Genomic DNA, 20,209 nt, shown 5'->3' on the forward strand with positions numbered 1-20,209 from the left:
CTTGTTAGAGTTGGTCACTGCTTGGCACTTGCATGGCGTGAATGTTACTTGCCACTTATTAACTGAAGCCTGAACATTGTCCAGGTCTTGCTGCATATTGACAGAAACTGCTTCACTGTCTGAGGAGTTGAGAATGTGACTGAACATTTTTCAGTCATCTATGAACATCGCCACTTATGACCTTATGATGGAGAGAAAGTTATTGATGAAGCAACTTAAGTTGGTGGAAATTGATGTTCAAAATTTAGGTTGGGCCTGAGGAATTCTTGCAGCATTGTCCTGGAACTGAGGTGATTGGCCTCCAAGAACCACATTCATTTTTCTTTGTGCTCGGTATGAAGCCAACCAGTGGAGAGTTTTCCCTCTGATTCCCATTGACTTCAGTTTTGCCGGGCTGTTCGATGCAACACTCTTCAAAATGCTGCCTTAATACAGGACATAACCGGACATTTTTCCACATTGTCGGGTCGATGCTTGTGTTGTAGCTGTGCTGGAACAGCTTGGCTGGGGGCGCAGCTAGTTATGGATTCTTCGGTAATAATGTTGGGATGTCATCAGGGTCCATAGCCGTAGCATTATACAGCACCTGACGGATTTTGATAGGCTAGGAGAAAGTGCCATAATTTGGCAGATGGAGTTTAATGTGGATAAGTGTGAGGTTATCCATTTTGGCCGAAAAAATAGAAATGCAAATTATTATTTAAATAGAAAGCAGATTCAAAATGCGTCTGGACAGATAGATCTGGGTGTCTTTGTTGATGAATCACAAGTTGGTGTGCAGGTACAGCATGTAATAAAAAAGGCAAATGGAATTTTAGCGTTTATTGCAAAAGGACTCGAACATAAAAGTAGAGAGGTGTTGTTGCAATTGTATAGTTGGTGAGACCATATCTGGAGTACTGTGTCCAGTTTTGGTCTCATTACTTGAGGAAGGGTGTGGTGGCATTGGAGGCAGTTCCGAGGACATTCACCAGATAGATTTTGGGGATGATAAGGAGAGATTGAATAGTTTGGGCTCATATTCGCTGGAGTTTAGAAGAATGAAAGGGGATTTAATCGAGGTATATAAAATACTAAGAGGGATTGATAAAATAAATGTGGACCAAATGTTCCCCATTGTGGGGCAATCTAGAACGAGAGGTCACAGATATAGTGTTGAGAAGCCGTAGAATTAAAACTGAGATGAGGAACTACTTCTCGCAGAAGGTGATGAATTTGTGGAACTTGCTGCCCCATGCGGTGGAGTCTGAATCGTTAAATGGTTTCAAGAAGGAGATAGATATATTTCTGATAAAACAGGATTAAGGGATATGGGGAACAGGCAAGGAGGTTAATTTGAGACCAGGAAGAGATCAACCATGATCTGATCCAAGCAATGAATTGCCTACTTCTCCTAATTCCTATGTTCCTATGTCTTCAGCTGATTCTTGATGTCTCATGGAGTGAATCGAATTTGCTGAAGATTGGCATCTGTGATGCAGCACTTCTGGCTGAAGATTGTTGCACATAATTTTTGCACTGATGTCTATTGTCATTGTGGGAAGCAGTAAGGATAGTTGACTCATTAATGTATCATTACTTCCTTTGTCTCAGCAACCACAGGGGAATTTTAAACCTGTGAAAACTCGCTTGAACTTAATTTTACGTTTACAAATAACTAATTGTGGGAAACTGCATCCAAAAATCTCAAAAGTTGAAATCATCAGTGGTTCTATGAAGAACTGAATCTAAACCATACAAAAAAATGTGGTAATATATTTTGAGGCACTCAAAGAATTTAGAGTATGATTGTCAAAATGTATTGACTTCTGTCGAAATGATATGTGACAGTGCTGTAAATGTGGACAAAGACTTCAAAGCCAAAAGACATTAACAGGAAGAGAATTTTAGATTTTTAAATAGTTGCGCGAATACAAGGATTAAATTGATCATGTATGCATGTACATGGTCCTGCAGGAAATCCTATGTATAAATCTAATGTATTAGCTTTTGCAAAGCGCTCTGTTGTTCCAGTGGTGAAGAGGACTCTCTCCAGTTGATAATTTAATGAATGCATTAGCAGTCTGAGATAACTTCTTACCACTGGTGTTGGTACCTTTGGATTGACTGCAATTTTCTCTTTCCTCTCCTTGGTTAATTGGTCTGTATCAATTTTCATAATCAGCCTATAATTTATTAAAAGTCTTGCGTATAACACTTAACTTCCTGTGCACTTAACTTGTTGTGTATCACTCTTTTGCTATCCAATTTTATTAAAGAGAAAAAAAAGCCTTGTTATTGTAACTCTTAATTTCCAATGTTCAATATCAGGTCTGTTAATATAAAATAGACAGAAGTTGAATATTTCTCAATTTAAACATTGAAGCTTTCCTTTGATCACCTCTATTAATATTTTTTCTTGAAGATCCTCAACCCCTGTTAATAGTTTGGATTTGATAATTTCAATAAGTTTAGAGGATAAGTTTCAAATTTTTATTCAGATAAAGTTCATGTCAACCTTGTTATGATGCAGCATATTATCTGACTCACCTTGAGCCATACTTTGGTAGATTTGCTTGTATTTAATAAACATCATGAAGTCTGCAAGGAAAGCTTGTTTTCCACTGAAAACAGATGGAATATCTTAGTCAGAGGCTTTTAATACTTGACAATCAAAGGAAATACTACCTGATTTCCACAGACAGGAACCGTACGATTTTAATTTGTAGACATTTTGGAAGAATTCACACATTAGGCACTTTTTGCGAATAAATGCTCAGTGCTTCTATAGTTGGAGTTTTGTTCTTTAAGAGAAAATTATCTTAATTGTGCACTCAGCAGGGGGAAGAAAAGGTTTCTATTGAAGTGAATGGGAAATTTGGCATGAAAAACGACACTTTCGGTAACAGCCTACTTACAGGTAATCAGCAACCCACTTAAGCAGAGTAAGCTACATGCCTAATGTCTGTTTATTTTTGTATAAATGTTGACCACAGTTTTATGGCCAGTGTCAATCAACATAGCACTTTAGAAAATATGTTGGGTACTGTAGGAACTTTCCTGCTGTGGTTGGAAAGTTTAGCAGAATGTTTGACTGTGAAATTGAGTTCCTACTTCTGAACTAGATTTAAAGTCTTTCTCACTGATACTCATTATTGTGGCCAAACGTAACTTGATTGTATATGGTAGTTTTGCTCATCCTGAGCAACTTTATGTTGGCACTGAGACTACGGGGTTGATTGAAATCTACACGAGATGGGTTCGAATTACACAATTGCCATTCATTCAGACATAGGGCAGCAAGGTGGCACAGTGGTTAGTACTGCTGCCTCACAGCCAGAGACCCGGGCTCGATTCCGGCCTCGGTTGACTGCCTGTGTGGAGTTTGCACATTCTCCCAGTGCTGGCGTGGGTTTCCTTCGAGTGCTCCGGCTTCTTCCCACACTCCAATGATGTGCAGGTTAGGTTAAGGGGTTATTGGTATAAGGGGCAGGGAAGCGGGCTTGGTTGAAGTGCTCTATCAGAGGCTCGGTGCAGACTTTAAAAAAAAACAAATTTTATTCTCCATTTTTACATTTTCTTCAAAATTTACACCCCACCAACAAACAGTAAACCGTAACAAATACAATGACAATCCCGTGCTGGGCAAAGCAGAAGCGGGTGGTGCAGTGGGCTGGAGCTGGTATAAGCATATACCAGAACTTGATGGTAGAGCTGGCAAGGAGGTGGGCGGCCTTCAGCCGGGTGAAGAAGGCACTGTACATCAGCAAGGTGCAGTGCGGCATAGTATATCCAGCTAAGTTGAGGGTGACCTACAAATCCAAGGACTTTTATTTTGGGACGGCGGAAGCGGTGGAGGAGTTTGTGAAGGTAGAAGGACTGTGGCAGAATTGAGAAATGGGACTGAGAGCGGGTCGTGTACCGATGTAGCCTCATGTAACTTTACTTTTTTACTGCGTGTTGGTGTATGTACTAAATGAGTCGACGCTGCATATTTGGACAAGGGAAGAGTTGGGACTTTCATTTGCAATGATGGTTGTTTGGGGCTTGGGTGTGTATGCTGGGGTTGTGTGCTAAAGGGGATTTCTTGATTTTCCTGGGACCGGGCAAGGGGGAAGGAGACCCAGGCGGGGAAAAAGTGGAGGGGAGGAGTCTGGGGTGGGGGGGGGGGGGGGTGGGGGGGGGGGAGCGGGGGGGAAATGTCTACAATTCATGGGTATCATTCATGGTACTCTTCCGGGGATTGGATGGCGTTGAATATTGGGGGGGGGGGGGGGGATGCTTGGACTAAATATGTCAGTGGTGACCAGAGACGGCGATTCCTGATTCCTTTTTCTTTTTCCTTTTTCTCCTCCTTGGGAGGGTTTGTTTTATTTGATGCTTATATTGTTAGGCGAGCTGTTGTTTGGGGGGTGGTGGGAGGATGGAATTGTTGTTGTTAATAAGGGGATACTTACAGAAACACACAGTTACTATGCTTGGCGGCTCACTCTCCTTTGGAATAGGCCTCCACGACCAATGAGCCCGATCCAATTCGTATCGGGAGGGATCATCCCCCTCCTCCAATAGCTCCGCCAAATTCGTGGCAAAATACTCCGTCGGCCTCGGGCCTTCCACCTCTTCGGGCAGACCCATGCTCCTCAGATTCTGCTGCCTGGATCTGTTTTCCAGGTCTTCCATTTTGGCTTGCAGACTCTTTTTGGTCTCAATCACCTTCCACAACTCCTTCCCCATCGAGGTAAGTTGATCACTGTGCTGCGATAATGCCTGTTCCACTTCCTTCAGTGTCTCACCTTGCTCCCGCACCTCTGCCGCTGCACTTGATACGCAGCCCTCACCAGGGCAATCGCCTCCACCCCCATCTCCTTCTTCATCGCTTCCATGTGCTTTGTGAACTGTTTTTCAAGTTCCACAGTCATCACCTTGGTCATTTCTTCTGCTGTGAGCAATGCGGCCTCCCCTGGTGCCCCAGCCTCCGTTTTCCTTACAGTTCCTGCGCTGACTTTTCCACTCACCGGCGGACTTTCATTAACCCCCCTTTTTCACGGCCGTTCTTTTCCCAAACTTTGACATTTCTCCTCACTGTGCCTTCTTACAGCTTTTTCAGCCTCTGTTGCCCCTGGGACCGGGCGTTAAAACCCTGAAAATTCTATTCCTGAGCGGGAGCCCTCCATTGTGCGGCTGCCTCCCGCCCGCCGCTACCGGAAGTCGGCTCGGTGCAGACTTAATGAGCTGAACCTCCTGCACTGTCGGGATTCTATGAAAAATGAGTGTTGGGTGAACTTCCACGACGCATGTGCTGTTGAATGTTACTGTGAGTTACATAACAACTGAAAATGCAGCAGATACTCAACAAGTCAGGTAACATCTATGGAGAGAGAAAAAGAGTTAATTAATGTTTCAGGTCAATGCCCATGCGTCTGTTTCTGAGAGTAATATTTTACTTCAAGTCAACAACTGATTGACGTTGGAAATATAAAAAGACACACCCTTGCATTAGGGATACTCAATTGAAGTTGGGATTGAGGCAGTTGTTGACAGAGTTGACAGCGTTTTACTCAACATCTGACCTAGTTAATAGGCAATTATATTCTGGAGAAATCATGGGACTATTCACTCTGGGCCTGGTGTGCATCTTTTAAATGAAAGTTTGTCAATCAATGCTTCAGCAGCCTTCTGAGCTGTGCATCATCCTTGTCCTGTTGTCCTGTGCCCCTCACTTTCATTCTCGGCCTTCACTACCACCCTTCCCCCACCTTTCCAATAGCCTCCACAGAGCTGCAAGCTGATGTTCCAACTGTTGTGTTAAAGGGTTTCCTTCTCTTTATTCACCATATTATGTTAAGGGCGGCATGGTGGCACTGTGGTCAGGGATAGCACAGTAGTTAGCACTGCTGCCTCACAGAGCCATGGACCCTGGTTCAAATCTCGCCTTGGGTGACTGTGTGCAGTTTGCACTTTCTTCCTGTGTTTGCATGGGTTTCCTCTGGATGCTCCGGTCTCCTTCCAAAATCCAAAGATGTGCAGGTTAGGTGGATTGGCCATGCTAAAATTGCCCCGTAGTGTCCAAAGCTGTGTAGATTAGGTGGGGTTATGGGGTGAGGGAGTGGGCCTGGATGAGGTGCACTTACAGAGGGTCAGTGCAGACTGGATGGGATGAATGACCTTGTGCACTATAGGAATTCTAAGGTTCTATCGTTCTAACTCTGCTGATGTTAAATGCGAGAGTATCCCCAAACACAGAAGGGTAACTTGAAACATCGGTTCTTAATATATTCTCAATTTGGTATACTGTGAGACAAGATATGCAAACCGTGGAGGCATAGTCCAGTCGTTTTCCGATTGATTAATAAAAAATATTTATTAACTTTAAAGAAAAACACATAACAAGAAGGACTATAATACACTACAGCAGTACACTCGTGTACACTGATGGTCAAACACACACAGTATCTCGTAAAGTTATCCATTTGTCCCAACTAACTACGTACCTTGAATTCTGAGATGCCCCTTGTTCCCAAACAACATTCACTTCTATATAATTCTTATGAGATAAATCCCGCGGATGGTTACCATCCACAGCTTATTTGTCCATGTTTGAAAGGAAACCGTCTTCAGTTTCAGCTATGGCGTAATCTTTGTTTGAGTTTTGGGATTTTAACCTTTTGGCAATAATTGTTTTCAGGAGACTGTTTTCTGCAGCTTGGCATGGCTGTGATGGTAGCTGCTTCTACTGTGTGCCTTTCTCCAGTTACTGTGCTGTGGAAAAATCATTTTTCCCTTTGATGTTACCCACCCGGTGGACCCGGCTCTTAACCATAGAAGTGTCAATTCCCTTATTTCTCTACATTGAAGCACTTCTTTTACACCCCATTTCCCCCCCTAGTCATATGGTGAACACTTGTTTTTCTCATTGATATGCTCATTTGCATTTCAAAACACCCCTCAAGGTAGCGTTACTTATCAATTCCCCTTTTTGTTCTATCCCATTTTCATTTTTTAATCTAAATTTTTCCCAATTCCCAATAGTTGCAAAAATAAGCAGGCTACCACAGACTGCTGCTGTCGATGGTGGGATAACTGTTGTTGTCAGTCACTCAATAAAAGTGTCTCCAAATATGAAGGAGAAGGGAAAACTTCTATTGATGAAAAAGGAAGAGACCTGCAGCTCAATTATGTGAGGTGCTGAATGCTCCCTTCCTCACCACTTCCCGGCTAAAACATTGTGGAGGCTGGAGGAGCTAGCCTAGGGGAAACGTTGGCTTCCCCACAGCCATTTAGTGGACTTGGACAAAAAGTAATCTAGCTTTGTTCTTTCTCCACAGATGCTGCCAAACCTGCTGAGGTTGTCCAGCATTTTCTGTTTTTGTTTCAGATTCCGGCATCCGCAGTAATTTGCTTTTATCATTTAGTGGATGGCTGGCTGTTAATAGACTAAAGGCAGCATTTCTGCCCCCCGAGAGGCTGCTGGCCAATAAAGTCCGGCAGCTCGTCAGAACTTTGAGACAGAAACGTGTGGTGTTGGATCGGGGTCTCAGTCACTTCTGGAGGGGTCTCGCTATGTGCCAAGCTGGCAGGCCCTGGTAAAGGGTGTGTGGAGTGTTGATCGAGAGACCAGTGGGGAAGGGGAGGGGGGCATGAAATCTTGGGGGAGGGGGTGCCTTCTGATGGGCCTTCTGATGGCCCTCGCCTGCCTGCAGCTGATACAGGAAACTTGCCAGGCTGGCTGCTTGATGTGGGTCTCTACTTCAGCCAGTTAAATTATGGCAGCGGGATGACGCTCTTAAGTGAGAATTAATTGCCACTTAAGGTCCTCAGTTGGCCTAATGGCAGGCTGGCCACCCGCTGCCACCCCTGTTTCTGGTAAAATGGTGGTGGGGGAAGGAGTGGGCAGGCAGGTGACTGACAGGTTTTGTGCTGGATCTAACTAGCCTCCCTGCCTTCAAATCAGCATGTGGGGGAGTGTAAAATAAAGCCCCTTGAATGGTGCAGTAGTCTGATAGTGTAGCAGTTTTAGCAGAATAGAAAGCAAGAGATGAATCTTTTTGTGATGTAATCAGGCCAAGACATTGATGTCCCATTTGTACTGTGATGTGGAGATGCCGGTGTTGGAAGAAGTCTTACAGCACCAGGGCAGCACGGTAGCCTTGTGGATAGCACAATTGCTTCACAGCTCCAGGGTCCCAGGTTCGATTCCAGCTTGGGTCACTGTCTGTGCGGAGTCTGCACATCCTCCCCGTGTGTGCGTGGGTTTCCTCCGGGTGCTCCGGTTTCCTCCCACAGTCCAAAGATGTGCAGGTTAGGTGGATTGGCCATGATAAATTGCCCTTAGTGTCCAAAATTGCCCTTAGTGTTGGGTGGGGTTGCTGGGTTATGGGGATAGGGTGGCGGTGTTGACCTTGGGTAAGGTGCTCTTTCCAAGAGCCAGTGCAGACTCGATGGGCCGAATGGCCTCCTTCTGCACTGTAAATTGTATGATAAAGTCCAACAGGCTTATTTAGAATCGCTAGATTTCGGAGCGCAGCTCCTTCATCGGTGATTGGAAGGTTGAAAATGCTACACCACTATTTACGAATGGGGGAAAAGAGAAAATGGGAAATGATAGATCTGTTGGTCTGATATCATCAGTGGGAAAATGCTAGAATCTATGAAAAAAGTATCCGATAGCTGAATACTTAGAAATAATGGAGCATTGGGAAAGTAAATATGAATTTATGAAACGTGATCAAGTTTTTTTGAGGATGTAACTCGCAGAATAGATGAGGGGAAATCAGTAGATGTGGTGTATTTGGATTTTCAGAAGGCTTTCAAAAAGGGCCCACACAAGAGGTTAGTAAACAAAATTATAGCACATAGGATTGGGGGTAATATGCTAATATAAATTGAGATTGGTTAATTGACAGAAAATAGACAGTGGGAATAACCGGGTCATTCTATGACTAGTGGTGTACCACAAGGATCTGTGCTTGGGCTCCAGCTATTTACAATCTATATCAGTGATTTGGATTTGGGAAGCAAGCGTAATTCCACGTGTGCTGCTCCTTCTCTCTAGTCAAAACTAGGTGAATTTTCCAGCCTTATTTAAATCTTCACTTACCAGGTCTCTTCAATCCAAGGAGTAGCCCCCGCTAGCATTCTTTGTGGTGTACAATAGAGACTGACTGTCTCCATCTGTCTCTCTCTCTCTCTCTCTCTCTCAGATACTTGCAGACTGACTGTCTGTGAGGCTCAGGAAATTATTGAGAAACGTCGGAACCCGATCCTACAATTGCTTCCTAAGGACTTCTCCCTTCGAGGGCAGCACTGTGGCGCAGTGATTAGCACTGCTGTCTCATGGCGCCGAGGTCCCAGGTTTGATCCAGCTCTGGGTCACTGTCTGTGTGGAGTTTGCACATTCTCCCTGTGTTTGCTTGGGTTTCGCCCCCACAACCCAAGGATATGCAGGCTAGGTGGATTGGCCACGCTAAATTGCCCCTTAATTGGAAAAAATTAATTTTTTAAAAAAGGACGTCTCCCTTCCAAAATCCCATCTTCTTGGCATTGTTAATCACATTGGCCTTGTTCCAGGTAGAAATACTGATTGACTAGTCTATAAACCCTAAACTCCATTCCCAACTCCATTCTATCCTAAAATTAAATAGACAGTTTGAAGTGGAACCATTTATAAAACCTGACATCCCTAACATCTCCCTGTAACATGCCGAGATTAAAAGTATGCCCACAGTCAGCACAGTTGCTCTGATGATTGTTTGCAGGTGTGAGTATCTTGCACCTTCTTCCCTGCAAGATAAACAACCAAGCCACCCAAGCTTGTTGTTGAATAGGATTCGGAGTGGGGCACAAGACCTCCTTCGTTCCTCCCTTTACCCGAAATTAAAAAGACAGTCGCAAAGTATGATCTTACAAATTTCATATTTGTAACACAATCATGCAACCTCCTAACATCAAATTGATGCCAAATAGGTTTAGAAATTGCATTAAGGGGAAGTATGATTACCAAAGATGTGTGTGTGTTGAGCTAAATAATGTATTTAAACTTTATGCAGAGTTTGTTTCTGATCATGTAAAATAACATGGAAAGACAGGAAATAAAAACTTACATTTGTCTTGCGTCTTTCACAACAGAGCTACAGTACAGAAGAAAGCGCTTTATTTCAAAAGTACTCAGTTGGCTGTACAGCCGCTGTTGTAATAAAGGAAATGTGACAGCCAATTTGTACACAGCTCCCACAAACAGAAATACAATTGTGATCAGATAATCTGATTTTTATGATGTTGATTGCAAGATAAATGTTAGTCAGGTCACTCAAAATAACTCCTCTGATCTTTTAAATAGTGTTGTCCATGTGGGATAACAGATGGGGCCTCAGTTTAATATCTCATCCAAAAGGTGGCACCTTTATTCTCTCAGTACCACACTACAGTGTCATCTTTGATTTTCATGTTGATGTCCTTCAACTTGAAAGCAAACCTTCTGACTTAAAGGGGAAATTGGGTGAGACATAGCTGATATTTGAATGTTTATTGATATTAGCTGAAGAAAGAGGACAAGATTGCTCAAGATACTTAGAGCCAGTACCTTTTTGCCATGAGGACTGGTGGAGTTCCTTTGGGCGGCATCGTGGCACTGTTGATTCACAGCGCCAGGGACCCGTGTTCAATTCTGACTGCTTCCCCATGTCTGCGTGGGTTTCCTCCAGGTGCTCCGATTTCCTCCCACAGTCCAAAGATGTGCAGGTTAGGTGGGCTTGTGGAATAGGTAAGTGGAGTGGGCCTAGGTAGGGTGCTCTTTCAGAGATCAATGCAGACTTGATGGGCTGAATGGCCTCCTGCAATGTAAGGATTTTATTATTAAAGGAATATCTTGGAACATAGAAACATAGAAAATAGAAGCAGGAGGAGGCCATTCGGCCCTTCGAGCCTGCTCCGCCATTCAATATGATCACAGCTGATCATCAAGTTCAATATCCTGATCCCGCCTTCCCCCCCTATATCCCTTGATCCCTTTAGCCCCAAGAGGTATATCTAATTCCTTCTTGAAATTACACAATGTTTTGGCCTCATCTACTTTCTGTGGTAGCGAATTCCACAGATTCACCACTCTTTGGGGAAGAAATCTCTCCTCACCTCCGTCCTAAAAGTTTTACCCCTTATCCTCAAACCAGTTCTGGACTCTCCCCCAATATCAGGAACATTCTGAATCTACCCTGCCTAATCCTGTTAGAATTTGTAGGTTTCTATAAAATTCCCTCTCAATTTTCTAAACTTCAATGAATATAAACTTAACCGACTTTGTCTGTCCTCATGACAGTCCCGCCATTCCCGGAATCAACCTGGTAAACCTTCGCTGCGTGGCCTCCAGAGCAAGAACATTATTCCTCAGATAAGGGCACCACAACTGCACACAATACTCCAGATGTGGCCTCACCAATGCCCTATACCAGTGTTCATTAAACTTTTTTTCCGGGGACCCACTTTTACCAACCGGCCAATCTTCGGGACCCAACCCGGCCGACCTTCGCGACGCACGCCGGCCGACCTTCGCGACCCACGCCGGCCGACCTGCGCGACCCACCATTTCCTCTTACCTTGTTTGCTGCTGACAAAAATGGAGGAAATGGTTTGGGGTCCCTTTGGCCCTCGTACAGGCCCCTCCAATGGATGAAGGTTGAGCCTTCTGGTGTTGGAAAGTATGGAGTCTCCATCTGTCCAAAGTTCTGAATTTTTTTCCTGTAAAATTTTATCAAACAAAACCACCCCCCGAACTTGTAAAAAATATAAAAAATAAAATGAGTAAAATAAATGAAAAATATGAATAAAAACCCCCCAAACTTGTAAAAAAATAAATAAATAAAATAAATGATAAAAATTAAATGAATAAAAGAAATGAATAAAAACCACTACAGAACTTGTGAAACAAAAAGCTGCAACCGTTTAAAAAAAAATAGCGGCCGCACTGCGCATGCATGCCCGATGATGCGCACATGCGCAATGCGGCTGAATTTTTAAAAAAAACATGTTCGTGGCCACTTGCAGCCGGCATTATGAAAAGCTGGCTGCTGCGCGGGGATTTGCGCGATCGGGAGCGCCACGGACAACGGCTCCGCGACCCTCCCGACACCCGCCCGCAACCCACCTGCGGGTCGCGCCCCCGACTTTGAAGAACACTGCCCTATACAATTGCAGTGAAACATCTCTATTCCTTTACTCATCCTCTTGCTATGAAGGATGAAGGCCACCATACCATTTGTCGTCTTTACTGCCCGCTGTATCTGCTTGCTTACTTTCAGGATACATGAGGACACCTAGGTCTTGCTGAGTATACATGGAATACACTGGTGTTCCTGCTGTGCCATCCTTTTAGCCAATGTGTATGTCCTGATGCGGTTTTAATTGTTACCTGGTCTCTATTCTCCAGACGTGGTGGTAATATGAAAAACCTATCTGGGGCATGATGCATTGAATTAAAATTTTTTCAAAACATGGCACATGTAGTAACTAGTTTAAAAAAAAAGGACAGCCTTGGGCAACTCTCTGTGTGGAGTTTGCACTTTCTCTCCATGTCTGCGTGGGTTTCCTCCCGTGCTCCTGTTACCTCCCACAGTCCAAAGATGTGCTGGTTAGGTGGATTGGACATGAAATTGCCCCTTTTAGTGTCCAGGGATGTACAGGTTACGTGGGGCTATGGGGATAGGGTGGGGGAATGGGCCTAGATAGGGTGTTCTTTCAGAGTTGTTGGTGCAGACCCGTTGGGCTGAATGGCCTAGTTCTGCACTGTAGAGATTCAATGCTGATTCTTATGTGAAGTGAATCACACTATTTGGGGTGGTGTCTTCAACAAAGAAAATAATGGTACTTTTGATGGATATCACAGGGTTACTAATGAAGACAAAAATAGAATAGGGCCAAGCATGCTTCCCTGAGGGACCATTATGTAGCCATTGGGATAAGAAGACAAATGTCCATTTCTTATTCCCTGGGATGTGTACCCTTTATGGGAGTCTGTTTTATAGTTAAACAGTGAAACAGATGTTCAGAAGAAACCAACCTATATTGGTTGTTTGCTGGGAATCAGGAAAATTCATTTCTATGTTATTTAAACATCAGGGGCGAGATTCTCCGACCCCCCAGCCGGGGAGGGGGATGCGGTCCGTGCCGGGTCGGAGGATGGGGTCCGTGCCGGGAGGGGGATTGGGGGGAGGTGGGGGCTGTGCCAGGGAGGGGGATGGGGCCCGTGCCGGGGAGGGGGGATGGGGTCCGTGCCGGGCAGGAGGATGGGGTCCGTGCCGGGGAGGGGGATGGGGTCCGTGCCGGGGAGGAGGATGGGGTCCGTGCCGGGGACGGGGTCCGGGGAGGAGGATGGGGTCCGTGCCGGGGAGGAGGATGGGGGGGGGGGGGCGGGGAGGGGGATGGGGTCCGCGCCGGGGAGGAGGATGGGGTCCGCGCCGGGGAGGAGGATGGGGTCCGCGCCGGGGAGGAGGATGGGGTCCGTGCCGGGCAGGGGGATGGGGGCGACGGGGTCCGTGCCGGGGAGGAGGATGGGGTCCGTGCCGGGGAGGAGGATGGGGGGGCGGTCCGTGCCGGGGAGGGGGATAGGGTCCCTGCCGGGGAGGGGGATGGGGTCCGTGCCGGGGAGGAGGATGGGGTCCGTGCCGGGGAGGGGGATGGGGTCCGTGCCGGGGAGGGGGATGGGATCCGTGCCGGGGAGGGGGATGGGGGGATGGGGTCCGTACCGGGGAGGGACGTTGTGGGGGGGGGGGGGCAAGTGAGTTGGTCCACCTGGCCAGGTGCCAGCCTCCAACAGTCGGACCCATGCGGTCCATGCCACCTGGCTTGGGGGGGAGGAGGGTCGTATGGGCAATGATGACATGCCGCCCCCCCCCCCCCCCCCCCCCCCCCCCCCCCACCCAGGCCGTCATGTTTTCCGATCAGCCAGCGATGTTGGCCGCCGTGGCGGCAGCCGCTAATGTCCATGTTGCCCTGGATGAGGAGGAGGAGGAGCGTGCCAGAGAGGCGGCGCAGGCTACCGCAGAGTGGCAGGCGGCAGCCGACCAGGCTGCAGGGACACCTGACCGACAGGACGAGGAGTGGGAGGAGGACGTCGCGGCCCCACGGCAACGGAGGCACCCGAGGGCGCCCCGTGTGTACCGGCCCCGGCAGTCATACCGGGACCTCACGGACCGAGAATGCAGGAGGAGACTCCGGATGAGCCGGGAAACCGTGGCACACATCTGCCACCTGCTGGCGCACCTGTCACCGCGTGGCACTGGCGGGGGACACCCTCTCCCCGTGTCCGTTACGGCAAGGTTACGGTGGCCCTGAACTTTTATGCGACGGGGTCATTCCAGGCACCGAGTGGGGACCTGTCCGGCATATCGCAGACATTGGTGCACCGGTGCATCCGGGCAGTGACAGACGCCCTATATGCCGTGGCGCACCGCTACATCCGCTTCCCTGTGGACCGGACCAGCCAAGATGCCCGGGACGTGGGCTTCTCTGCCGTGGCCGGGTTCCCTATGGTCCAGGGCGCGATTCATGGGATGCACGTCGCCGTGCGGCCACCTGCAGATAACAGGGCCGTGTTCACCAATAGGAAGGGGACCTATTCGATGAGCATACAGGTGGTCTGCGACCACCGCATGATGATCCTGCACGTCTGCGCCCGTTACCCGGGCAGTGTACACGACTCATACGTGTTGTCACGGGCATACATCACCGGCATGTACGAGGGACGCCATCCCCGGCTGAGGGGCTGGTTGCTGGGCGACAGGGGCTACCCATTGCGATCGTGGCTGATGACGCCTATACGGAGGCCACGCAATGAGGCGGAGAACCGCTACAATGATGCCCATGTCGCGGCAAGGGGAGTGATAGAGAGGTGCTTTGGCGTGCTGAAGATGCGTTTCACGTGCCTGGACCTCTCTGGGGGTGCCCTCCAGTATCGGTCAGATAGGGTCGGCCGCATCATTGTGGTGTGCTGCGTCCTGCACAATATAGCCCAGCAGAGGGGCGATGTGCCGCAGGCAGAGGAGGGCGGAGTGGAGGAGCAGCAGGAAGAGGCGCAGTCCTCCCCAGATGAGGAGGATGGGGGCAATGGTCAGGGCAGACGGGCTAGACACGGGCGGGTGGCTGTCCACCGTTACCGGCTGGGCCAGCGGGCACGGGACAGGCTGATAGCCGCCCGCTTCACTGACTAGATGGGCGTGGGAATCGGGTAGTATGGCCACAGACCGCACACCATGGCAACAGCCGACCATCCACACCCCCCACCCATCCACCCACCCAGCACCCTCACCCCCCTCCCCAACCCCACCCACCCCACCCGCATGCACACCACCCCCCATTGCCGATCCACCTGCGGCACAACGGCCGGGCTCTCTCAGCTGCCGGTGGATGCGTGTCTATTGCAGGCCATGGAGGATGATGACAACCCGCCCTGCGATGAGCTCCTGGCTCCACATCGTTGGACTATGTCTGACCCATGGCCACAGTACCACCATCCACCCGGACCTTCCCTGCATGCGGCTGTGACACTGCAGCGCACGGTCCCGTCCTCTGCCCGGGGGGATGTTGATGGCGGCCCAGGGGGAAGGGGGCAGACTCGCCTGGGGCTGAGGTAAGACCACCCCTCACACACACACTTGCGCTCAACGTACATGACACCCCCGCACGCTTTGGACAGAGCACAAAGGCAGCTTCTGTAGGTGTGACATTGACTTTAATAACGAAAGGAGTTCATGCACGTGCCCTAGCCCCTAAAACTCATCTGTGCCCTGCACCCGTGCCAACTTACTCAGTGCCTAATTGTTTGGCCTTACGGACCCTATGACTACGTCTACGTGGTTCCCCAGACGGTACAGCAGAACTGGAGGTGGACTCCTGTGATTCCTGCGCTCTGACACGGGATCCCTTTGGCGGCTGTTTCCTGGGGCGTCCTGGCCTAGATGGGCCAGGCTGCGGCCCGGGCGACTGGGATGGCGAGCTGCCAGCCTGTCCTGCCCGTTGCCCACCCGATGCACCTGGGACGGAAGGGGGGGGGGGGGGGGGGAGTCCGAGGTGTCGCGGTGTTCCGGGACCTCCCCTACAGGGGGACCCGGGACGGACCACAGCACCTCCTCCTCCCTCGGGGTGCCCGATGGCCCCCAGGCCTCTACATGGGTGGGGGATGCGAACGGACTGGCCATCCGACGCCCTCCCGACATCTGGCGCTGCCAGTCCTGGAGGCCCGTGCTGGCATCGACAGGGGTCTGCAGGTTTGCAGCCATGGAGCTCAGGGGATTGGCAAACCCTGTCTGTGACTGTGCGACGCCGGCTCGCACATGGGCAATGGCGCCGATGCCCTCAGCGATGGCCTGCTGCGACTGGGCCATGGCCTGCAGAGACTGGGCCATGGCCTGCAGAGACTGGGCTATGGCGTTGAGCGCCTCTGCCATCTGCCGCTGGCTCATGGCCTCCTGTGAGAGGGCAGCCATGTCCTGGGCCACAGACGCCGCCTGCACGGAAAGCCCCAGGCCTCGCAAACCGTTCCCCATGTCTGACACCGTCGCACCCATTGCGTCCACCGCGGACGCCACCCGTGCGGTGTCGGCCTGGGTGGCACGCATGACCGGCACCACTCCCAGCTCCTGGACGCGGGTGGACTCCTCCACCTGCGACTGCAGCCGCCGCAAGCCGGCCGTCACCCTCTTCGCTCGTCTCCGGTTCGGTAGTTGCATCGGATCTATGGGTAGGTGTGGTAACTCCAGGAACCCGGGATTCATCTGGGCGGGAGATGTTCGCGTGGGCTGGGCTGCCCTCTGACCGCCCGGCCCCTCTGCTGCTCCTACCTCAACCTGCTGTACCGAACCGGCTGTGTTGTGCGCATCAGTGAGTGTACCAGACGCCTCATCACTAATGTGCCCAACCGAGGTGAGCGTCTCTGCGATGGTGGAGGGTGTTGGTGACAGCAGTGGCGTTGTGTCGTGCGCATCGTCCCACTCTGAGTCCATGGCCCTTTGGGGTGGCAGTTCGTCTCCGCCCATCCAATCTGTGTCACTGTCCTGTATTTCAGTTTCCTGGGTAGGGGTGTCCTGGGTAGGGGTGTCCTGGGTAGGGGTGTCCTGGGTAGGGGTGTCCTGAGTAGTGGTGTCCTGGGTAGTGGTTTCGTGGCTCGGCTGTGACGGGGGCCTGTGGCTGCCCCACTCGTCGCTGGGTGGCACACGCCTGCGTCGCACCCGCACGAGACGGGGGCGTCGTCTCCCTGTTGCTCCAGGTCTCTCCATCTCCAGTGGTCTCCGGGGGACATCGTGCGGGCGTCGCATGCCAGAGGGTCCGGGTCTCTCCATCTCCAGTGGTCTCCAAGGGGCATCCTGCGGGCGTCGCATGCCAGAGGGTCCGGGTCTCTCCATCTCCAGTGGTCTCCAAGGGGCATCCTGCGGGCGTCGCATGCCAGAGGGTCCGGGTCTCTCCATCTCCAGTGGTCTCCGAGGGGCATCCTGCGGGCGTCGCATGCCAGAGGGTCCGGGTCTCTCCGTTCTCCGAGGGGAATCATGCGGGCGGTCTGCATCTGCAGGGATGGGTGCCTCGACGTTTGCTCCTGCGATACACAATGAAGCATGCATGGATAACACGCAGTCAGTGATCAGGTGATATGGGGGAGGGGGATATGGGGACGGGCTGTCGGTGGCTCACTTGCTGGTGGGCCCCCGACCTCTGCATCAGCAACCTCCCGGTCCTCAGGTCCGCCAGCCAGTTCCAGGGCCCTTCCCTCATGTTCAGTCAGTGGCCACTCATCAGCGGGGCCTCCTACAGTCCTCACATGCTCCCTATTGTTGTGTGCGTGCTTCTCCTGTGGCGGGGGGGGTGGGTGGGGGTGGTGGCAGGGGTAAAAGGCAACAGTGTTAGACAGGTATATGAATGCACGCCATCGGTTGCGCGTGTATTGTAGAAGTTAAGGTTAGGGTTGGATTCACTTGGGGAAATGGGGAAGGGCAGATATGGGGGAGGGGGGATATGGGGGAGGGGGGATATGGATATCGGGCGGGGGGGGGGGGGGGGAGGCTCACCCTGGCTGCTCTGACGAGGTTGTTCACCTTCTTGTGGCACTGGGTGCCTGTCCGTGGTGGCAGGGCCACAGCGGTGACGGCCTCTGCCACCTCCCTCCACAGATGCCGGCTGTGGCGTGGGGCAACTCTGCGGCCGTGCCCGGGATACAGGGCCTCCCTCCTCTGCTCCACTGCGTCCAGGAGCGCCTCAATGTCACGAGACTGGAACCTCGGGGCTGAGCGGCGGGCGGCCATCCGGTCGGGTGTTCTGGTTGGGTGGGGGGAGCAGCGCGTCCTTAATGAGCCGTCACACCGTGTGACACCGCACGGCGTGAACCACGTGAGCCAGCGCGGATAGCATCACGTCGCTACTAGCCCATTCCGGGCCGGAGACTTTGCGACGTTTTTGGCGGCGTGATGCAGGTGGGATTTGCGCCGTTTTTGCCGCCAGTCGGCGGACTTTGCGGCGATAACTGAGAATTTCGCCCCAGAGGTTGATTAATTTGCTGTAACCAAAATTGGTGGTTTGGTAGAGTTTAGCTTTGTTTGACATATTGCAACAGCTTTAAGGTTTTTTGTAATGGTTGTAGACATTTTTTTTGTCAACTGTCGATTGTTCATGAAAGATGTTTCTGCTGTTATGAGATGCCTTTCAAGTGGAATATTGCACTGAAATTGCTTAAGGTGGTGGTGACTGAATCATGAGAAACTGCTGGAAAATCTCAGCAGGTCTGGCAGCATCTGTAGGGAGAGAAAAGAGCTAACGTTAGATTCCAGCATCCGCAGTAATTTGCTTTTATCCAGTGACTGAATCATGTCTGACCATGTCCTCCAGCACTGATCCTGTGGGATTTGTGGAGTCGGTGGGAGGTTGCCTCATTAGCAGAGGGCAGCAAGGTTCATCTCTGGTACCGACCTGCACTAGTCCAAGGAAGCCTGACTTTGCTTCCATGGAAAGAATGGTTTACTAAACCCTTTCCCCTCAACTCTTGCTATTTTCTCCTCAATCCTATCCAGCGTAACCAGGTATATATTGTTTTCCTTGAAGCTCTATCAATTTCCCACTGACAAAGAAAACACAGAAAAAATAAATAAATATACCAAGGAAAAGAAAAAGAAAAACTACTTACCAGTCACTTACCAGGGATAAAAAGCACCTCCTCCCCACCCCAGCTCAAAGCCATTGCTCCTATCTTGGACAACGGGTGTTGATAATTATTTAAATTATTACAATTTAAAACTGCTGCAGGCCTTTTTCTTTACTCGCCTGACTATCATTGACTTTGCACCATCATCACTTTTGTCACTTAATCTCTTCTGCTTTTCACTCTATCACAGACATTCCCATTTGTTCTTTTCTCCTTCACCCAACTGATTTCTCCTTCCCCCACCTGATTTCCCTGCCTCTGTACTTGCTTCAAACCTGTTGCACCTCAAATACCTTTCAGTTATGACAATGGGTTATCGACTTGAAACTTCCATTGTTTCCATCTCCAAAGATGGCACCTGACCTGGTGAGTATTTCCAGCATCTTCTGTTTATAATCCATTATATAATCATGCAATGACTGCAGCATCCTCTCTCAATAGATAGAATGCTGGTGGTTGTCAGTTTGCTTACAGCATCACAAAGCGACTGAGCGACTGCAACTGGTACACAGATGGGATAGATGCAGTGTACTAATCTTTCAGTAAAAATTGCCTGGATTGGTCCATGATTAATTTTAAGCTCTATTAAGGAAAATTAAATTGAATAATTCAACATTTAAGTAATGTGTTTCCATTCTAACCTGCATCATACCCACAATTTCTCAGGGGGAGCATTATCAGGAGCGAAGGAATAATCTCACTTCTTTACTTTGCAGAAACCCTTCAAATTTGCATACAGAACACATGGCCATAGCTTCTAAAATAAGACTGGAAGAATTAATTTTTAAATTATGTTGACAAAGTATTATGATAAGTGAGGAGGCACTGCTCACACATGGTTAGTTTTTATTGTAAACCACCCTCCACATGCATAAAAGTACACCACAATGTAACCTAGAAATGGTAAATTTTCATATTGGCTTTTTTTTTTCTTCCACTGTACACAGTCTAGGATTAAATAATGTTTTTGGTAGCTCCTATTACTTTCCCCTTAGCTGCAAAGTTGATGATCAATACCATGGGTAGTATGGAGCCATAAGTTTGCTGTGATGTGGAGTT

The 20,209-nt window shown here is 49.4% G+C and overlaps 1 protein-coding gene across 5 annotated transcripts in view; it reads left to right on the forward strand.

Annotated features, from left to right (window-relative positions):
• The window catches only part of gtdc1 (glycosyltransferase-like domain containing 1), a 609,229-nt gene that overhangs the window by 86,175 nt on the left and 502,845 nt on the right, over positions 1–20,209 (forward strand). The window contains exon 3 of one of the 5 annotated variants that reach the window (XM_072471580.1): positions 2,818–2,899. The exons of 3 other annotated variants lie outside the window; for them this stretch is intronic. The gene's annotated coding sequence lies outside the window, so the exon portion shown is untranslated. Of the gene's footprint in view, positions 1–2,817; positions 2,900–10,360; positions 10,475–20,209 lie in introns of those variants that run through there. One more of the 5 variants, XM_072471590.1, reaches the window with a different exon arrangement.

Source organism: Scyliorhinus torazame, chromosome 2, assembly GCF_047496885.1.
Source record: "Scyliorhinus torazame isolate Kashiwa2021f chromosome 2, sScyTor2.1, whole genome shotgun sequence".
Lineage (NCBI taxonomy): Eukaryota > Metazoa > Chordata > Chondrichthyes > Carcharhiniformes > Scyliorhinidae > Scyliorhinus > Scyliorhinus torazame.